Source organism: Labeo rohita, chromosome 21 (assembly GCF_022985175.1).
Source record: "Labeo rohita strain BAU-BD-2019 chromosome 21, IGBB_LRoh.1.0, whole genome shotgun sequence".
NCBI lineage: Eukaryota > Metazoa > Chordata > Actinopteri > Cypriniformes > Cyprinidae > Labeo > Labeo rohita.
The window spans coordinates 15561884-15577955 of record NC_066889.1 but is presented as its reverse complement, the minus strand read 5'-3'; the positions used below and the strand labels follow the sequence as shown (position 1 = coordinate 15577955).

The following is a 16072-nucleotide window of genomic DNA, read 5'->3' as shown; positions in this document are numbered from 1 at the left end:
TATTACCAGAACCATATAATGCGTGATGGATGTTTTGAACACCAAACACCCACCCAATATCCAGCTTGTCAAGCTCCAGGGGAGCTGTAGAAAGCAATTCTTCTATCATTACCTGGCACTTCCTCAAGAATAAAAAGAAAAATCCAACCCAAACAATACCTCACACCTACCTGATCTTTAAATCGAAGGCTCCTGTGGGATTTCTGTGGAATTTTTCTTCTAATGATCAAAAAGAGCTCTCGTCCTTCACATTTACAGTGTATTATATCTTTAAAACTGCCATTTTGCCACCATGTAGCTGACTATTAGATAAGGGGATGCATGAACATTTATATATTTAGGAGGTTATTTAAGGAGAAAAAAAGCCAAGAAATTATACATAAAAATGAATAGTTTAGAGCTTTCAAAGAAAAAATGTACTACTTAAAGTGGAAAAAATGACAAATGTGTCTGCTACCAATATTCACCTAAAAATACTTTACTTTATCATTTTTTAAAATAAACCTATGGTAAAAAAATAAAATAAAATAAAATAAAATAAAATAAAAAATAAATAGTTTGAAGTGTGTTTTTGTCCATACAATGAAAGTCCCCCACTGGACCCCACTTTCATTGTATAGACAAAATGTTACTCTTAAAAAATTAGTTAGTATTCCACAATACACAGGTTAATTATACCAATAACTTTATCACCGCTCAAACGCTTGGTAAATCAAAATTGTTCAATACTGGATGTACAGTAATTCATAAATACAAAATTGTAGAAATCCTAGTACAAGAAGACAGTTGAAATAATTTAAAAACATTAAAAAAAAAAACTTAAAAAAATTACTTTTAAAACAACATTTAATCATTTTTAAAATAAATAAATAAATAAATAAATAAAACTATGGAAAAACTATAAAATAAAATAAAATAAAATAAAATAAAATAAAATAAAATAAAATAAAATAAAATAAAATAAAATAAAATAAAATAAAATAAAATAAAATAGTGAATGAAAAGTGTGTTTTTGTTCATACAATGAAAGTCAGTGGGGTCCAATGTTGTTTTGGACCCCATTGACCTTCACTGTACAGACAAAAAGTTACTCTTAAAAAATTAATTAATGTTCCACAAAACACAGAAAACTGTAGTTTAATTTTTTGAGAACTGTGCCTTTAAATACTCATATTTTAAAAAGGTCATACAAAGTTTAATTATACCAATAACTTTATCATCGCTCAGTATAGACAAGCTCGGTAAATCGTAACAGTAATCCATAGTACAAAGCTGTAGAAATCCTATTACAACAAGACAGTTGAGAATTAACTAAAAAAAAGGAAAAAAAAAACTTTTTAACATTACTTTTAAAACATTTAATCATTTTTTAAAAAAAAAAAAAAAATAAACAATAAAATAAAATAAAATAATAAAATAAAGTTTGAAGTCATTGACTTTTATTGTACAGACAAAAAGTTATTGCTAAAAAATTAATTTGTTTTCCACAAAACACAGAAAATTGTCATTTAAATTTTTTTGTGAACTGTGCCTTTAAATACTCATATTTTAAAAAGGTCACCCAAAGGTTAATTATACCAATAACTATGCATTATCATTGCTCAATATATACAAGTAAATCATAATTGTTCAACACTGGACGTAATCCATAGTACAAAACTGTTGAAATCCTATTACAACAAGACAGAAAAAAAAAAAAAAAAAAAAAAAAAAAAAAAATAAGATAAAAGGTAAAATAAAAAATAAAATAAAATAAAATAAAATAAAATAAAATAAAATAAAATATAAAATACTGACATGGCCCCCTAATGGTTTGTGCATTCTGCGATATGAAAGGAAATGGATCTTACCTTTTTGTGTGGCAAAGAAAGGTGCAAATGACAGCGAGTGCATGACCAAGGAAAAAGAGAAATGAAACAACAGTTAGGATTTTAAAAACAAAAAAGATTATTAATACTGGATATACAGTAAAAGCTATATATATATATATATATATATATATATTTTTATATATATACTTTTTACAGAACTTTCTGGTAAGGATATTCACTCAGGCATGATGCCTTCAGCATTTTACCTTACTCTCACAGCGCCAGAAAGTTTCTTAACAGCGCCAGTTATTGATACATATAGCTGAGTCTAAAGATTAGACCACATGTTCTTACTTCGTGCAACCAAGTGTGAAATTAGTAAAGTCAAAAGGGAGTGAGTTAAGTAATATTCAATGTCTCCACAAAGTCTGTTAAAGGTTTTTTGTTGTTGCAGTCATTTTTACAACTGCAGACCATCAGGATACTCACAAATTCGCTAAGCCAAGCTCCCCTTTTTGCTCACATACAATTACTTTAATAAGGTACTAGAGCAATGCATCCCGAACAGCTTGTACTGCTCAGCAGCAATTGCCAGACCCCAAATAATGCTTAAACACAAAAGTTCAGAGTCAAAATGTCAATGCAAACCATTAAGTTACTAATTCCCGGTACATGTTCTGTGTTTAGAAATGGAGAAACAGAACAGGCCATTACTAATGTGTTTTCTTTACTTTGACCCCAGGGTCACTGCCTGCTCTCCAGGTTGCACTTTAATTCAACAGCCATTTTCTGAGAGGTACAGACTGTTCAAGAACGACACGATCGCTATCAAGGACAGACAAATGTGTCCTGAGTGTTTGTCTCTATCGTCTGTTTCTCATTACCGCCTGCTCGCTTGTTTGTTTGCTTTAATGGATCAGATTGAAATACTGCCTCTCCAAGTGACAAAAACAGAATCAAACGATGCTCAGGCAAAGGTCACCCTAATGATGTGCCAAAACCATATGACTTTCTTTCTTTTTCTTTCTTACTTTCTTTCTAAAGTAGACTAAAATTCCCAGACCAAACCTAAAAATTTGTCAACCAAAGCTGACAAAAATAAGTAGATCAGAATAAGCTAATCAGATTTGTAATAACCCTACTTTCAAGCTTTAAAAATGACAAAAAAAAAAAAAAACATAAAATAGTCATATTTTTGCAATTGACAAGAAAATTGTCACTCAGCAACAGACACAGTCATCACCTTTCATTTCACCCTCACCTGTTTTGGTGAGATTAAATAATGCTGAATGTTTTAATACTGTAATGAAGACACATCTACTGCTGTCGATATGGCACATTTGTGTTTGCTTTCGTGCATTCTTTACAGATACGCTCCATCTGTTGCTGACGCTCGGTCGGCAACCAAAACAACTTCCCACAGCATGTCTTCAACGTGCACCTTTATTAACACTGGCATGTGTTATATTACAGACCAACTACTCTACTGACTGGATTAAATGAATAAGAAACACTGCTCTAAGTGATATGCACTGAATAAAGATGCACCTGTAGGTGAAGTAAGCCAGGCACCTACAGTATGTCTGGCCATGAAGAGCCTCAAAACTGCATAAAGGTAGAAATGAAACGTTCATCCAGCCAGTTTACAGTTTTTCTCAGTCGCTTTGGTGCATTTCTCAAATCATCCTTAACATTTGCAAAGAAGTATGTGTATTTCTCAAAACAATTCGTACAAACAGCACAACACAATGGATTACCTGCAAAAGCCTGTAACTTAGTCAAAATCTTTAGTTCATCTATCAAAAGTAAGTATGCATGTCAGTGAACGTATCAGTGCCATCAGAATGAAAAGTCCTTGTGTCATTGTTCACAAACAAGATGCTCAAAATGCTTAGTCATGTTGTCAATCAAACAGTGTACTCCATTAGCATTACCTGATGTAAACTATAGCAATAGTTTGCATGACAGTTACTGTATTGAAATGCATAAGGCTGCAATTCTTATGTGTGCCATATATCCTATCAAAAGTACAAATGCTGTATGTGATAATACACATTACTGTATGTGAGATATTGATTGAAAGAGACTGGACAGGACAAAAAAAAAAGAGAAAACAGAAAAGAAAACACATTACAGAGTCATTGTGATAGACAAGAAAAAGAAATATCCCTGATAGTACACGTACATCACTAAGACGTCTATTTTACGTCTACATTTACATCTGTAAGATTTATTTTTTAGAGTGTTCGCTCATCTGCACGTTTCCTACCAGGTGTCAAATAGACTTTTATTAGATGTCTTTACTGTAAGATGTTTATGATTCAGAGTGTATGTAAAACTGACATCTTACAGATGTCTGTCAGATGTACATGGCAGATGCACAAAAGCGAAAATACAAAATTAGAAAGGCAAACACAGGAATCAAACCTTAGGCAGAACTTTGCTTTTGTATGAGGAATTTCAGAGAACTGATTTGTTATTGGTTAATCTACATTCCCTTATTAGTGAAAGTCAAGATTTACCTGCACAATGCATGGCAAATTTACAAATAGACTAACAGGAATGTGTAGAAAATATACTTGACAGTTTATGACAACTATATCAACCATTTTGCATTTAATGACTTACACAATGAACTAATGACTAGATGTTTTGAGGGGTAAGACTATTGCACAGAGAAGTATATAATACATTTTGAGCAACATGACACTAGCAACTGATAATGTAGGAAAATGCAGACAAATGTACATAATCAATTGCATGAATGTACCAAAGCAATCGCAACTTGTTCAAAAGAATGAGAAACTGCTATTATGATGTGCACAAGTGACTAGATGATGTGGAGGTTGAAAAAGTAGTTTTGAGAATTTCATTTCAGATTTGAGAAATGTACTAAAGCGACTGAGAAAAACTGTAATTCAGAGAAACTGTGTAAACTGTGTTTACTGATTTAAGGGTTGAACAGGACCATGACTGCTGTGAAATGCTTATTTGAAATACAGAAAACTAGTTTCAATATAAAAAGAGAGTGGTGTAGAAAAGACTTTAGCCAGGTTAAAAGCCATATTGAATTTTACACAGATGAAAATGAAGCTGTGAGTGATACTTGGATAGACTTGGTATTTAGATAGACAGATAGATAGATAGATAGATAGATAGATGGATGGACAGACAGATAGATGAATGGACAGACACCCAACTGACTGTTTAACTGTAATAGATAGATAGATAGACAGACAGACAGATAGAAACACAAGATGGATGGACAGACGGACAGATAGACAGACAGAAAGACAGAAAGAGAGAGACAGAGAGGCAGACAGATTTAGTAGATGGATGGACAGATGGATAGACAGACAGATAGATAGACGGATGGACAGACGAACATACAGAACAACCGAATGACCAACTGACCATGAGACAGACAGACGGATAGATGGATGGACGGACAGACCGTTTAACTGACCACTAGATAGATAGATAGATAGATAGACAGACAGACAGACAGACAGACACAGTAGATGGACGGACGGACGGACAGACAGATAGACGGACGACAGATACACAGACAGAAAGACAGACAGGCAGATACAGTAGATGGATGGACAGACAAATAGACAGACAGATAGATAGACGGATGGACAGACGAACAGACAGACTGACCGAATGACCAACTGACCATCAGACAGACAGACGGATAGATGGATGGACGGATAGACAGACCGACCAACCAACCGTTTAACTGACCACTAGATAGATAGATAGATAGATAGATAAATAGACAGAACAGAAAGACAGACACACACATTAGATGGACAGACGGACGGACAGACAGACAGATAGGCGGACGGCAGATAGACAGACAGAAAGACAGACAGACAGACAGATACAGTAGATGGATGGACAGACAGACAGATAGACAGACAGATAGACAGACAGAAAGACAGATGAACAGATACAGTAGATGGATGGACAGACAGATAGACAGACAGATAGACAGACGTACAGACAGATGAACAGACAGACCGACTGACCATCAGACAGACAGACGAATAGATGGATGGAAGGACGGATGGACGGACAGATAGATAGACAGACAGAAAGACAGACAGATAGATAGACAGATAGATAGATAGATAGATAGATAGATAGATAGATAGATAGATAGATAGATAGATAGAGATAGATAGATAGATAGATAGATAGATAGATAGATATTTTATATGGAAACACAGAGAGAATATGATCTATCCTGGTTTTAAAAAAAACAACCGGATGACAGGAGACAGGATGTTTGACATAAACACTGGATTTGGATATGCACTGATCTCATCCATCCTCCGGATACTTCCTGAGAAAGAAGCATTTTTCAGGTTTAAGCCAGAGAAAGAGGGAGAGAGAGAGAGAGAGAGAAAGAGAGAGAGAGACTGCTGCCACGTCTGCCTTTCACCTGTCAGAGACAATTACATCCAAGACACAATGACACAAACTGTGATTGGCCAATCTGCTCTAATTCAAAATAGATTATCAGCCCTTGAAATGACTCTGAGGTGTTGTTGGTCCTTTAGTGTACAGTAAAATGCATTTCAGAAACTACTAAAACGGTATCAATCTTGACACAGCTGAAGGAGCAAAAATGCAGATACCTTTGAGCAATGTGCTTGGTCCTTTTAGCAATTAGGGCCTTAAATAATGCTTGGAAGGAAACCAAAATAATTTCGACTAATTTAATACTATTGTTTGTAATTCAGCGAGTTAGAACAGGGGTCTGGTAATTACGGACTCACCTCATTACCAACTGTGATTACGCTATTATTTTAAGAAAGTTGAAGTTATTATTATTTTTATGCATTCCTGAGATGAAATGTGTTTCAGCAAAAAACAAAAATGCTTTCTTTGGCTAAAGTTTCCAACCTCAGTGATTTTAAAGGTTGTCCAAGGGTTACTGCGCCTGATTAAATCAGGCGATTTTTATGCTTAGACATTTTAGATTTAGGAATGTGCATAAATAGCGATTTTTTTATCTTTTACAACATAAATAAGAGGGGTTCCTTGAACTCAAAAACAGACTTTGTTTACCAAGAAGAATATAAATGTTGAACACAGGAAAAATATTAAAGTATCCAAACATTGATTTCATTCAAATTTGTAGGGAGGACATACACAAATATTGCAAAAGCCAACAAGCAAGATCGAACATGAGGTTTTATGGAGGTCACTGGTTAGCAGAGGTCACCAGTTCAGCAATGTCAGAAGGGGAACTGCAACTCCTAGATGGCCTGGGATGAAGTCATTTTACTTGTTTTCTTTAATATTCCTAATTCTAACATTGGTTGATGTTAGGAATCATGTATTGTATTTGACACACACACGTTTTGAACACTACTAAACATCTATTTTTTCTAAACGTGCTTATAAAAAGATCAATATGTTGCATTAGGTGCAAATTGGCAAATAGAACAAAGAATTGAGCAGCACTATAAAAAAATGAAATTATTGATAAAGAACAGCAAAGCTTCACCCAAAGACTCTCTCTGAATGTAAATGTATTAGCTGGCCAAGATCCCACCCACCGTCAACCCCCCACAAGAGGAGAAGACAGACAGGACTGTGAGCTCAAGCCCAAAGCCTCCATCACGGTTCACCCATCCGGATCCAACCTGTCAGTAGAGATGGATCTGTCTTCGAGTTCCCTTTCAACATCACTGCTAGTCCATAATGCACTACCAGTGTGCTGAAACACAGCATCCGTGTCAAACATTACTCATTCCTCCAGCTAACGTTACAATTTATAAAGCAGCAGGGTGTCATCCATTCCCTAGTCCTGTAGAATCTGGGATGGTGGCTATGCGATGAATAACAACAGGCCTGGGAAAACCTGAATCCGTTGAGCAGCTTCCTCAACAGGTACCTCTAACTGTCTTGTTCTGCAGTGGGTGTGCAGAAAGCAAAAGCCCCCTGGAAGGCAATTAGGGATGCAGCAAAAGGAGAGAACCGAGGCACACCTCACCGATACAAAAGGTCACAGCATACCCAATTACTAATGACATTTCCTATTTGAATTCTCTACGCAGGATTTTAACCGGATCTCTGTGATCGGCATATTGTTCTTCTGAGCACACGGTTGAGATCAGATCCGCATTCATGGATCAGAATGTCAGGGAATGCTTACGGTGAGGTCACCAAGCTCGACAACTGTCATGACTTTGGTTTAAAGTCTCTGTAAGTGTTGTTGTGTAGGCAAACACAACACTCAGTCTCTGAATATATTGACACAGAGTAGGATAGAGAACAGGCAGATCTACAAGATACACGCTGACTAAGACACAAGCAGCTTTCCTGGAAAATAGCCAATAGCTATGAGCTGTACTTTTTACAGATCGCTTCTTTGGGCTGCTTTTTCCCCGTTGTGGTTTCTGATATATCATACGGGGGCTATTTCTTTTTCCATGTTGATTAAAATGTGCACTGAAACCTCAGAAGCAGGTGCTGATGATATCCAGTAGAACTTAATTGTTCACTCGAATACAGGGAAATGTGCACCACAGGCTGTTATGACCAGGTCAACGTCCAGACACAATATAAGAAAGCAAAAAGCAAAAAAAGCACTGTTTCTTTTCATATATACAGTTTACTGAAAAGGATAGTTCATCCAGTAATGAAAAATCTGTCATCTTTCACTATCCCTCGTGTCGTTTCAATCCTGTATGACGCTCTTGTGTGGAACACAAAAGAAGATATTTAGAAAAATGTTTTTGTCCATATAATAAAAGTATTATAAAATATTGTCTTTTATGTTCCACCGAGTAAAAGAAAGTCAAGGTTTGCAATATTATCAATGTATTTTCATTATCCACTTAAAAATAGTACAAAAGCTGTCATTTTTACTTTTCAAAAGGCAATAATATGTACATTTAAGGTACTAATATGCAACCTTGAGGGGTGAATAAGGTACAAAGGTTTACCTTTTGAAAAGGTCCTAAGGACAGATTTTCTAAATGGAGGTGAAATACACTCTGAAATACAAAATGCTTTAAAAAGGTCTATTTTTGGTTCCCCAAAGAACTTTTCAGTAAAAATGTGACTCTTTTTCAAACTCTTTTTCGACTATAAAGAATCTTTTCTGCATTTCAAAGTTTCCATGGATGTTCAAGGTTCTTCACTGAACCATCAATGCCAATAAAGACCTTTTATTTTTAAAAGTGTATTCTTATAAAATATATGTACACACCATCTCTGTAATGGAGATTTCATGGAGATTTAAATTTTGCAGTAAAACAGTTTTTGAAAGTTGAATAAGAATGTATAATTTACAGTAAAAACCTGTAAACTAAAATTCCCAGAATTTTACATGGGTACATTTCACATTTGATGTTTTTTGTTAATATAACCATGTTTTTTTTAAATGTAAATGTAAGTTAAATCTGTAAAGCCTAAAATGTTGCTACCATATTTTTTTTAAAGTAAATTATTATGGAATTTTACAGTGAACATTTATATATGTAATTGATTGTAGGCTATATTTATGCATATAATTACAGAAAATTAAATTATTACTTTTAAATATTATACCTGATGATGCTACTACATGTATGAGTAGTCCCAGATCAGAATCCTTTTAAGAAAAAGTATTTTCTTGATTAAAACCTCAAGTTCAATTTGCTAGCATGAATGCATTAGGTATCATGAACCAATAAAAGTTGTTTTACGTAATATTAGTACATATATAAAAAATAAATATCAATACAGTTAGAGCAGATATTAAAAATATATTAGCATATGTAGAAAATGAACATTAACTAGCTTAATACATGCAATTAAGGCATAGCGCTTGTTCGCAATTACATTAATGTAAATATACAGAACATAATTATATAATAACTGTAAAACAAAGGTCAAAATGAAAAAAAAAACACTTAGGAAAAAAAATAATTATGCAATAATGGCAAATATACTTCTCAAATGGTAATAATATGTACGTTTAAGGTAGTAATATGGAACCTTGAGGGGTGAATAAGGTACAAAGGTGTAACTTTTAAAAGGGTACTGCCCTATGGCGAACTACACTCAAAAATAAAGGCTCCAAAAGGGTGTTTTTGCAGTGATGCCATAGAAGAACTATTTTTGGTTCCCCAAAGAACCTTTCAGTGAACAGTTCTTAAATGAACCATTTTAAAGAACATTTTAAAAATATAAAGAATCTTTTTCAACTATAAAGAACCTTTTCTGCATTTAAAGGATGTTCAAGGTACTTCATGGAGCTATCAATGCCAATAAACAACCTTTATTTTTAAGAGTGTATTCCTATAAAATATACACACACTATCTCCCTTACTATATAGGGTGAAAACTGAGATTTCATGTTAATTTTACGGTAAAATACAGTTTCTGGAAGTGAAAAAAGAATGTATAATTTACAGTAAAAACCTTTAAATTGACATTCCCAGAATTTTTGTTAAAATAACTGTTTTTAAAATATAAATTTAAGTTAAATCCATACAACCTAAAATGTTGCTACCATAGTTTTTTTTACAGTAAAATTCTGGCAACCACATTTGCCAGTTTTTTTTTTTACTGTAAATTATATGGAATTTTACAGTGAACATTTATATATGTAATTGATTGTAGGCTATATGTATGCACATAATTATAGAAAATTAGATTATTAAATTTGACATTATCCCTGGTGATGCTACTACATGAGTAGTCGCAGATCAGAATCCTTTTAAAAAATATATTTTCTTGGTAAAACCGCAAGTTCAATTTGCTAGCATAAATGCATTAGGTATCATGAACTAATAAAAATAGTTTTACATAATATTGCTACACATATAAAAACAAATGTAAATACAATTACATAGAGCGAAATGTTAAAAATGTATAGCATATGTAGAAAATTAACATTAACTAGCTTAATAAATGCAATTAAGGCATAGCACTTGTTAGCAGTTACATTAATTATTGTAAATATACAGAACACGATTCTAAAATAATTGTTAAACAAAGGTCGAAATATAAAAGAAGCACTCTGGAAAAAAATAATTATGCAATCATGGCAAATATACTGCAGTAAACCAGTGCTGTGAGAAACACAGTTTAGTTCAATTCAATTCTGATGGAATACAAATTTATAATAGACATATAATAGACAAAACCTCCACAACACAAGCAGAAAGCAGATGGGCTAGCAGACCTTTTCATGTTAATGGAAACAGTGGATATTTCAAGACTCTTGTCTGCATAGCACACATGAAATGGCAGTGAGAGCGCCAGGTTTCAGACAGAAACAGAGCTTTTCCACAGAGAATTGGCCCACTTTGTGCCTCGTTTCTGCTCTGGGGCTGAACATGCTGTCCACTCGTCATGCTAGCCCTGCTGTACCGAATCTGTATTCACACGTGCCAGTCTGTAATGATTTTCTGGATTTAACAGCCATAGAGTGCATATAGCCATGCCTGTGGAATAACCAAAGAAGAATCCATGGTTCTGTGATTCCACAGCTACATAAGTAACCAGACATGCATTAAATTGATCAAACAAGCTCCGAGGTGTTACTCCATCCTAGAGTCTCTCCCTTCGAGTTTAAGGTTTCACATACCGGACAACGTGAGCCGTGCGTCAAACAACACTGCATGTTCCCAGTGTGTTCACTGAAGTGGTATAAAGCTGCCTGCAAACTGCACTAACAATTCATGAGGCTTTTTATTCAGTTTGTATAATGGGCTGCATCCCACATCTAAGCACGTCACGCTTCAAAAGCCTTTGCGGGAAGCATGGCAGTTCAAAATCAAAAGACGCTCCTGACGCCAAATTGCCCATTCAAGAAGAGCGTCGTATGATATCTCCGCTCGAGAATGAAAACAGTTTACTCCAACCGCTTGAGTGACGGCCAACGAAAACAGCAAGTAAAACGGAATCGCGCCAGGTCAAAAATAATTCATGGCTGTGATGTTTTTTTCCGTCACTACTCCCTTTTTTTCCGTAGTTTAAGTATGACGGGCTTATTCAGGCGGGTCCCTGGACGGCCTGGGTTTATTGACCCTTAGATGACCCAGCTAACGGTTTCTCTGAGAGCTTTTGAAGATGCCTGCCTCTTTTCTGTACCACACAGACAAAAGAAAGTAATGCCCGAGAGCAGAAGCAGCCCCCACATTCGTACGAACACACACACATTCACCTACACACTAACTTAATACAGCGAGCTGGCAAAAAACGTGAGGCTTGAAGGTCAAGAATTGCACGCTGTGTGCTTCTGGGAACTGTCTGACCTCTTTATTTGTTATCGTACGATAAAGTCCTCCTGAAGGAGACACCTCAAACCCAGGGTAAGGAATGTAGCGATCTAAGTCCTCCGTGCTGTTATCTTCTGAGAAAATGAACGATGTGCTACACTGTAGGTGCATTGCAAATATGTAAATTATTCTTCGGTTTAGGGATCAAGCTCTCTAGGTCCTTCAGTGGGAGGAAGGACACGTTGCTATCATGCCATAAGTGATTAACCATGATACTATCGGTGTAACATAGCTATCAAACTGCAAAAACTACGAAATGCAAACTGCAAATGTGGCCATAGGAAGTGATGTAAATTCAAACTGACTAGACTAGAAGGCAGCAGGAGAAAGAATGTACAGAATGTAACGGTTTTAAAACAACAGTACAAGCAAAAATGAAAATTGGTTCATTATTTACTCGTGTCATTCATCTCGCGTTGTTTCAAAATACAATTTCAGTGAGGATTCAAATAAGAAAAGAAGCTTCATAAAAATGCACTACAGTATATTCCACATCTTCTGAAGTCATATGATAACTTCCAGACTGAAATTTGACTGAAAGATTATTAATAATAATCACTGAGCATTTAAACTCCGCAAGTGAACTGAACTCAAAAACCAGATCAATATGTTTTGCTAATAAATCATTCATCAGAATGTTTTGGAACCAGACAAAGAGATCTCTTGAAAAAAAGAATGATTATTTCATAACCTATTTTTAACCTAAATTAACATTTTTACTTGATTTCAGTCGAAATGTCATTGTCAAATGTCAATGTCATCAGTCATTGCCACTTCCAGTGATGGGAATAACGGCATTATTTTTTGGTAATGCCGTTATTTTTTTCAGAAACAAGTAATCAAACAAATTACTGTTTCCTCTGTTACAACGTCGTTACCGTTAATGACAATAAAATGTGCCATTACTATTATTTATTGTAATATAATCTATTTTTCAGTTCATCTGTATTTGATGAACCATAAACTATAGTGTGCTTTGTCTCACACACATGCAAAGAAAGATACAGAGACTTATACCATGCAGAATTGACGCACTTCATGTAAACAATATTCTTTGTCCTATTTTCCTGTGAAAATAATGGAGTTCCTTTAGATTTCTTCAGCTTTTAAGAACTGTCGGTTTTTCCAGTAGGCGGAACTAATACGCAAACGGCAATCTTATTGGCTGGCGCTCACCTATTATTGTCCCTGTTTTGATTTCAGCAAATCAGTTCAAGCGAAAGCAGACAACGTGATTAATATTCATGAACCTAGCAGCTCATTTATCCTGTAGTGCCTTGTATATAGTTATTAGTAGTAGAATTCATAGTCTTATCAGTATTATTTTTAGTTTTTTCCTTTTTTTTTTTAGAGACACAATAAATTACAAACAGTATCTTAAGGTGTCCAATAATTTATTGTATTTGGTGTCTCTCACATTGTCCCACAGCAACATTAAAATAGTGTAGATTAAAGTAAAATGTTTTATAGTTCTATTTAGTTCTATTTATATTCTATTTAGTGTCCATTTCGTTCATTTAACATATTTAATATTGAGGACATCCAAGTTATTTGACATATTTTAATTTTTTTTTTTTTAAATAACATAATAGATACTAACCTGGTAATTAGTTACCTTTATAATGATGTAACTAATGATGTTATTAATTCAGTTACTATTTGTGAGAAGTAACTAGTAACTATAACTACTTACTTTTTTTAAAGTAATGCTCAACACTCACCACTTCTCACATGAACTCTGCCAAGAAGAGCCAGCAGAAGAGATTTTATTCATGTTCCTAAATTTTTTTCTGTTTCCCACACAAAGACTTCAAAAGAATCAAATGGGGCAAGAGATGTTTTTTGCCTGTTTTTTTGAAGCTTGAAAGTCCCAATTCACTGTAACTGCACTGAAAGAGCTCCTTTTTCCTTTTATATTCCACAGAGCAAAAATAATTTCATACAGGTTTGGAACATCATGAAGTAAATGATCACAGAATTTTAATTTCTGCCTGACTGATTCAATTTTATCCAGTAAAAAATGACCTATATCTAGATCTAGTACCTCCAAATTCCAATTAGATGAGGAGTGTGCATATATTCCAGATGACACTCTTATATCAGGCTAGCACCCAGGAATTTTAATGCCGTCTAGACAGATGTTAAGAGACTCTGGGTTTTCAAGCCTCTTCGGATGACTTCCTGTCTTCCTGAGTCCTCACTACCATCCTGCAGTCTTTGCCACTTCATTCATATGCCTAGGTTCCTGTAGGGTGAGCGCTCAGAATGGCCCACGCAGTGGCTGGTCGCTCAGCTCCTGCACTGGAGAAATGATTAGGAACGTCTCATTTCAAGTTCCCAGGCCACAGCAGCAGACACATATTTTATTTCCATGTGTCATCTGCTAAAATCCTCATGCTACTCTAGTCTTGACACGTTTATTCCAGTTGGATTCTTCCGTGATATAACCCACATCTGGGTGACGCCGAAATGGGTAACTATACACAGCTGTAAAGTTGAAACGACAGCGGAAACTCATAAAAAAAACTCAACAGTATCCTTGCAGTCAAAGATCAAATAGACTCAGGCTCAGTATTCTGTCTGCTGCTGGCAGACGGCTCGAATCAAACCCATTCCCAAGTAGATCTGGGCCGCGAAGCTGTCGAACCAAGGAAAATCTAAGGTAACAAATTCTCACATTCGGAAAAAGTCAGAACAGTTGGAAACACTGAAAACTATTTCAAGAAGCTCTTGTTATTTAAAGGAACGGTTTTCCAAAAAATTAAAACCATTTTAAACCAGGGCTGTAACCACCACAGACATTGAGGGGGACAAATCCCCTCTAATAACCAGAAATGGACAAACTGTTCCACCCAATATTTGAAATTCTTGCACTGATCTACTGCTCTCCATTATCACATATTCGAGATAATACAGTGGCTGTAGTATTTCTGTAGGAAAGAAATGGCCAAATATTAAAGATTAAGTAGACATTTGAATTAAATAATGTTTAGTCAATATTAAACAAGGATTAGGTTGTGCAATAATGTGTAAAAACAATCGTCAGGCTGTTTGACACCCTCTGCAGGGTTGTTATAATGTATAATGTACATTAGTTCTATTGTTTATAATACGTAATTGTTTTTTAACAGTTTTGTTCAACAAAACCATATCATTACTTGCTGCTGGATACTTGAACTAATTATTATTGCCTCATTGCTATTGTATATGCATTTTATGTCATTTTCAAGGCTATTATTCACTCAGGTCTATTTTAAATACCACAATAAATAAATAAATAAACAAATATCCGATTACTCAATTACTGAAAAAATCATTTGTGACAGCCCTGCTTGACTTTTTTCTCAAATATGGGCATTTTAAAAGAGAGGGATAATTAGGTATTTTGAAGTTACTTGAAAAACAGTGATTTTACCTCCAAGTTGCAGAGAAATATAACTAAATATAGCTGTTCATGAACTTTTGCTATCTGGTCGGTGCTACAGAGGACAAATACCAGGACAGCCAGACATAAGAACAGTTTCTTCCCTCGGGCAATATACCTTATGAACAGTTAAATGTTCCAGAACAACAACAAGACAAGAACAACAAGAACAACAAATTCTTTGGTTTTCCAGCATTTTTGTGTATTCGAACCCTTTAAAAACAACGATTGTATGATTTTGACATCCATCTTTTCACACTGAGGGACTCATATGCAACTATTACAAAAAGTTAAATCGTTCACTGATGCTCCAGAAGGAAAAACCATGCATTAAGAACCGAGGGGTGAAAACTTTTGAACAGAATGCAGATATGTACATTTTTTCTAATTTTGCCTAAATATCATATTTTCTTCATTTAGTACTGCCTTTTAGAAGCTACAGAAGATACTTGCATGTTTCCCAGAAGAAAAAATAAGTTACATTTACCCCGATCGTCAAATTCCAAAAGTTTTCACCCCTCGGATATAGGGGAGTGTTTCACTCA

The 16072-nt window shown here is 34.9% G+C and overlaps 1 protein-coding gene across 9 annotated transcripts in view; it reads right to left on the bottom strand.

Moving 5' to 3' along the window:
• ncam1a (neural cell adhesion molecule 1a) overlaps positions 1-16072 on the bottom strand; it is a 297217-nt gene that overhangs the window by 207110 nt on the left and 74035 nt on the right. The gene's annotated exons all lie outside the window — the stretch shown is intronic.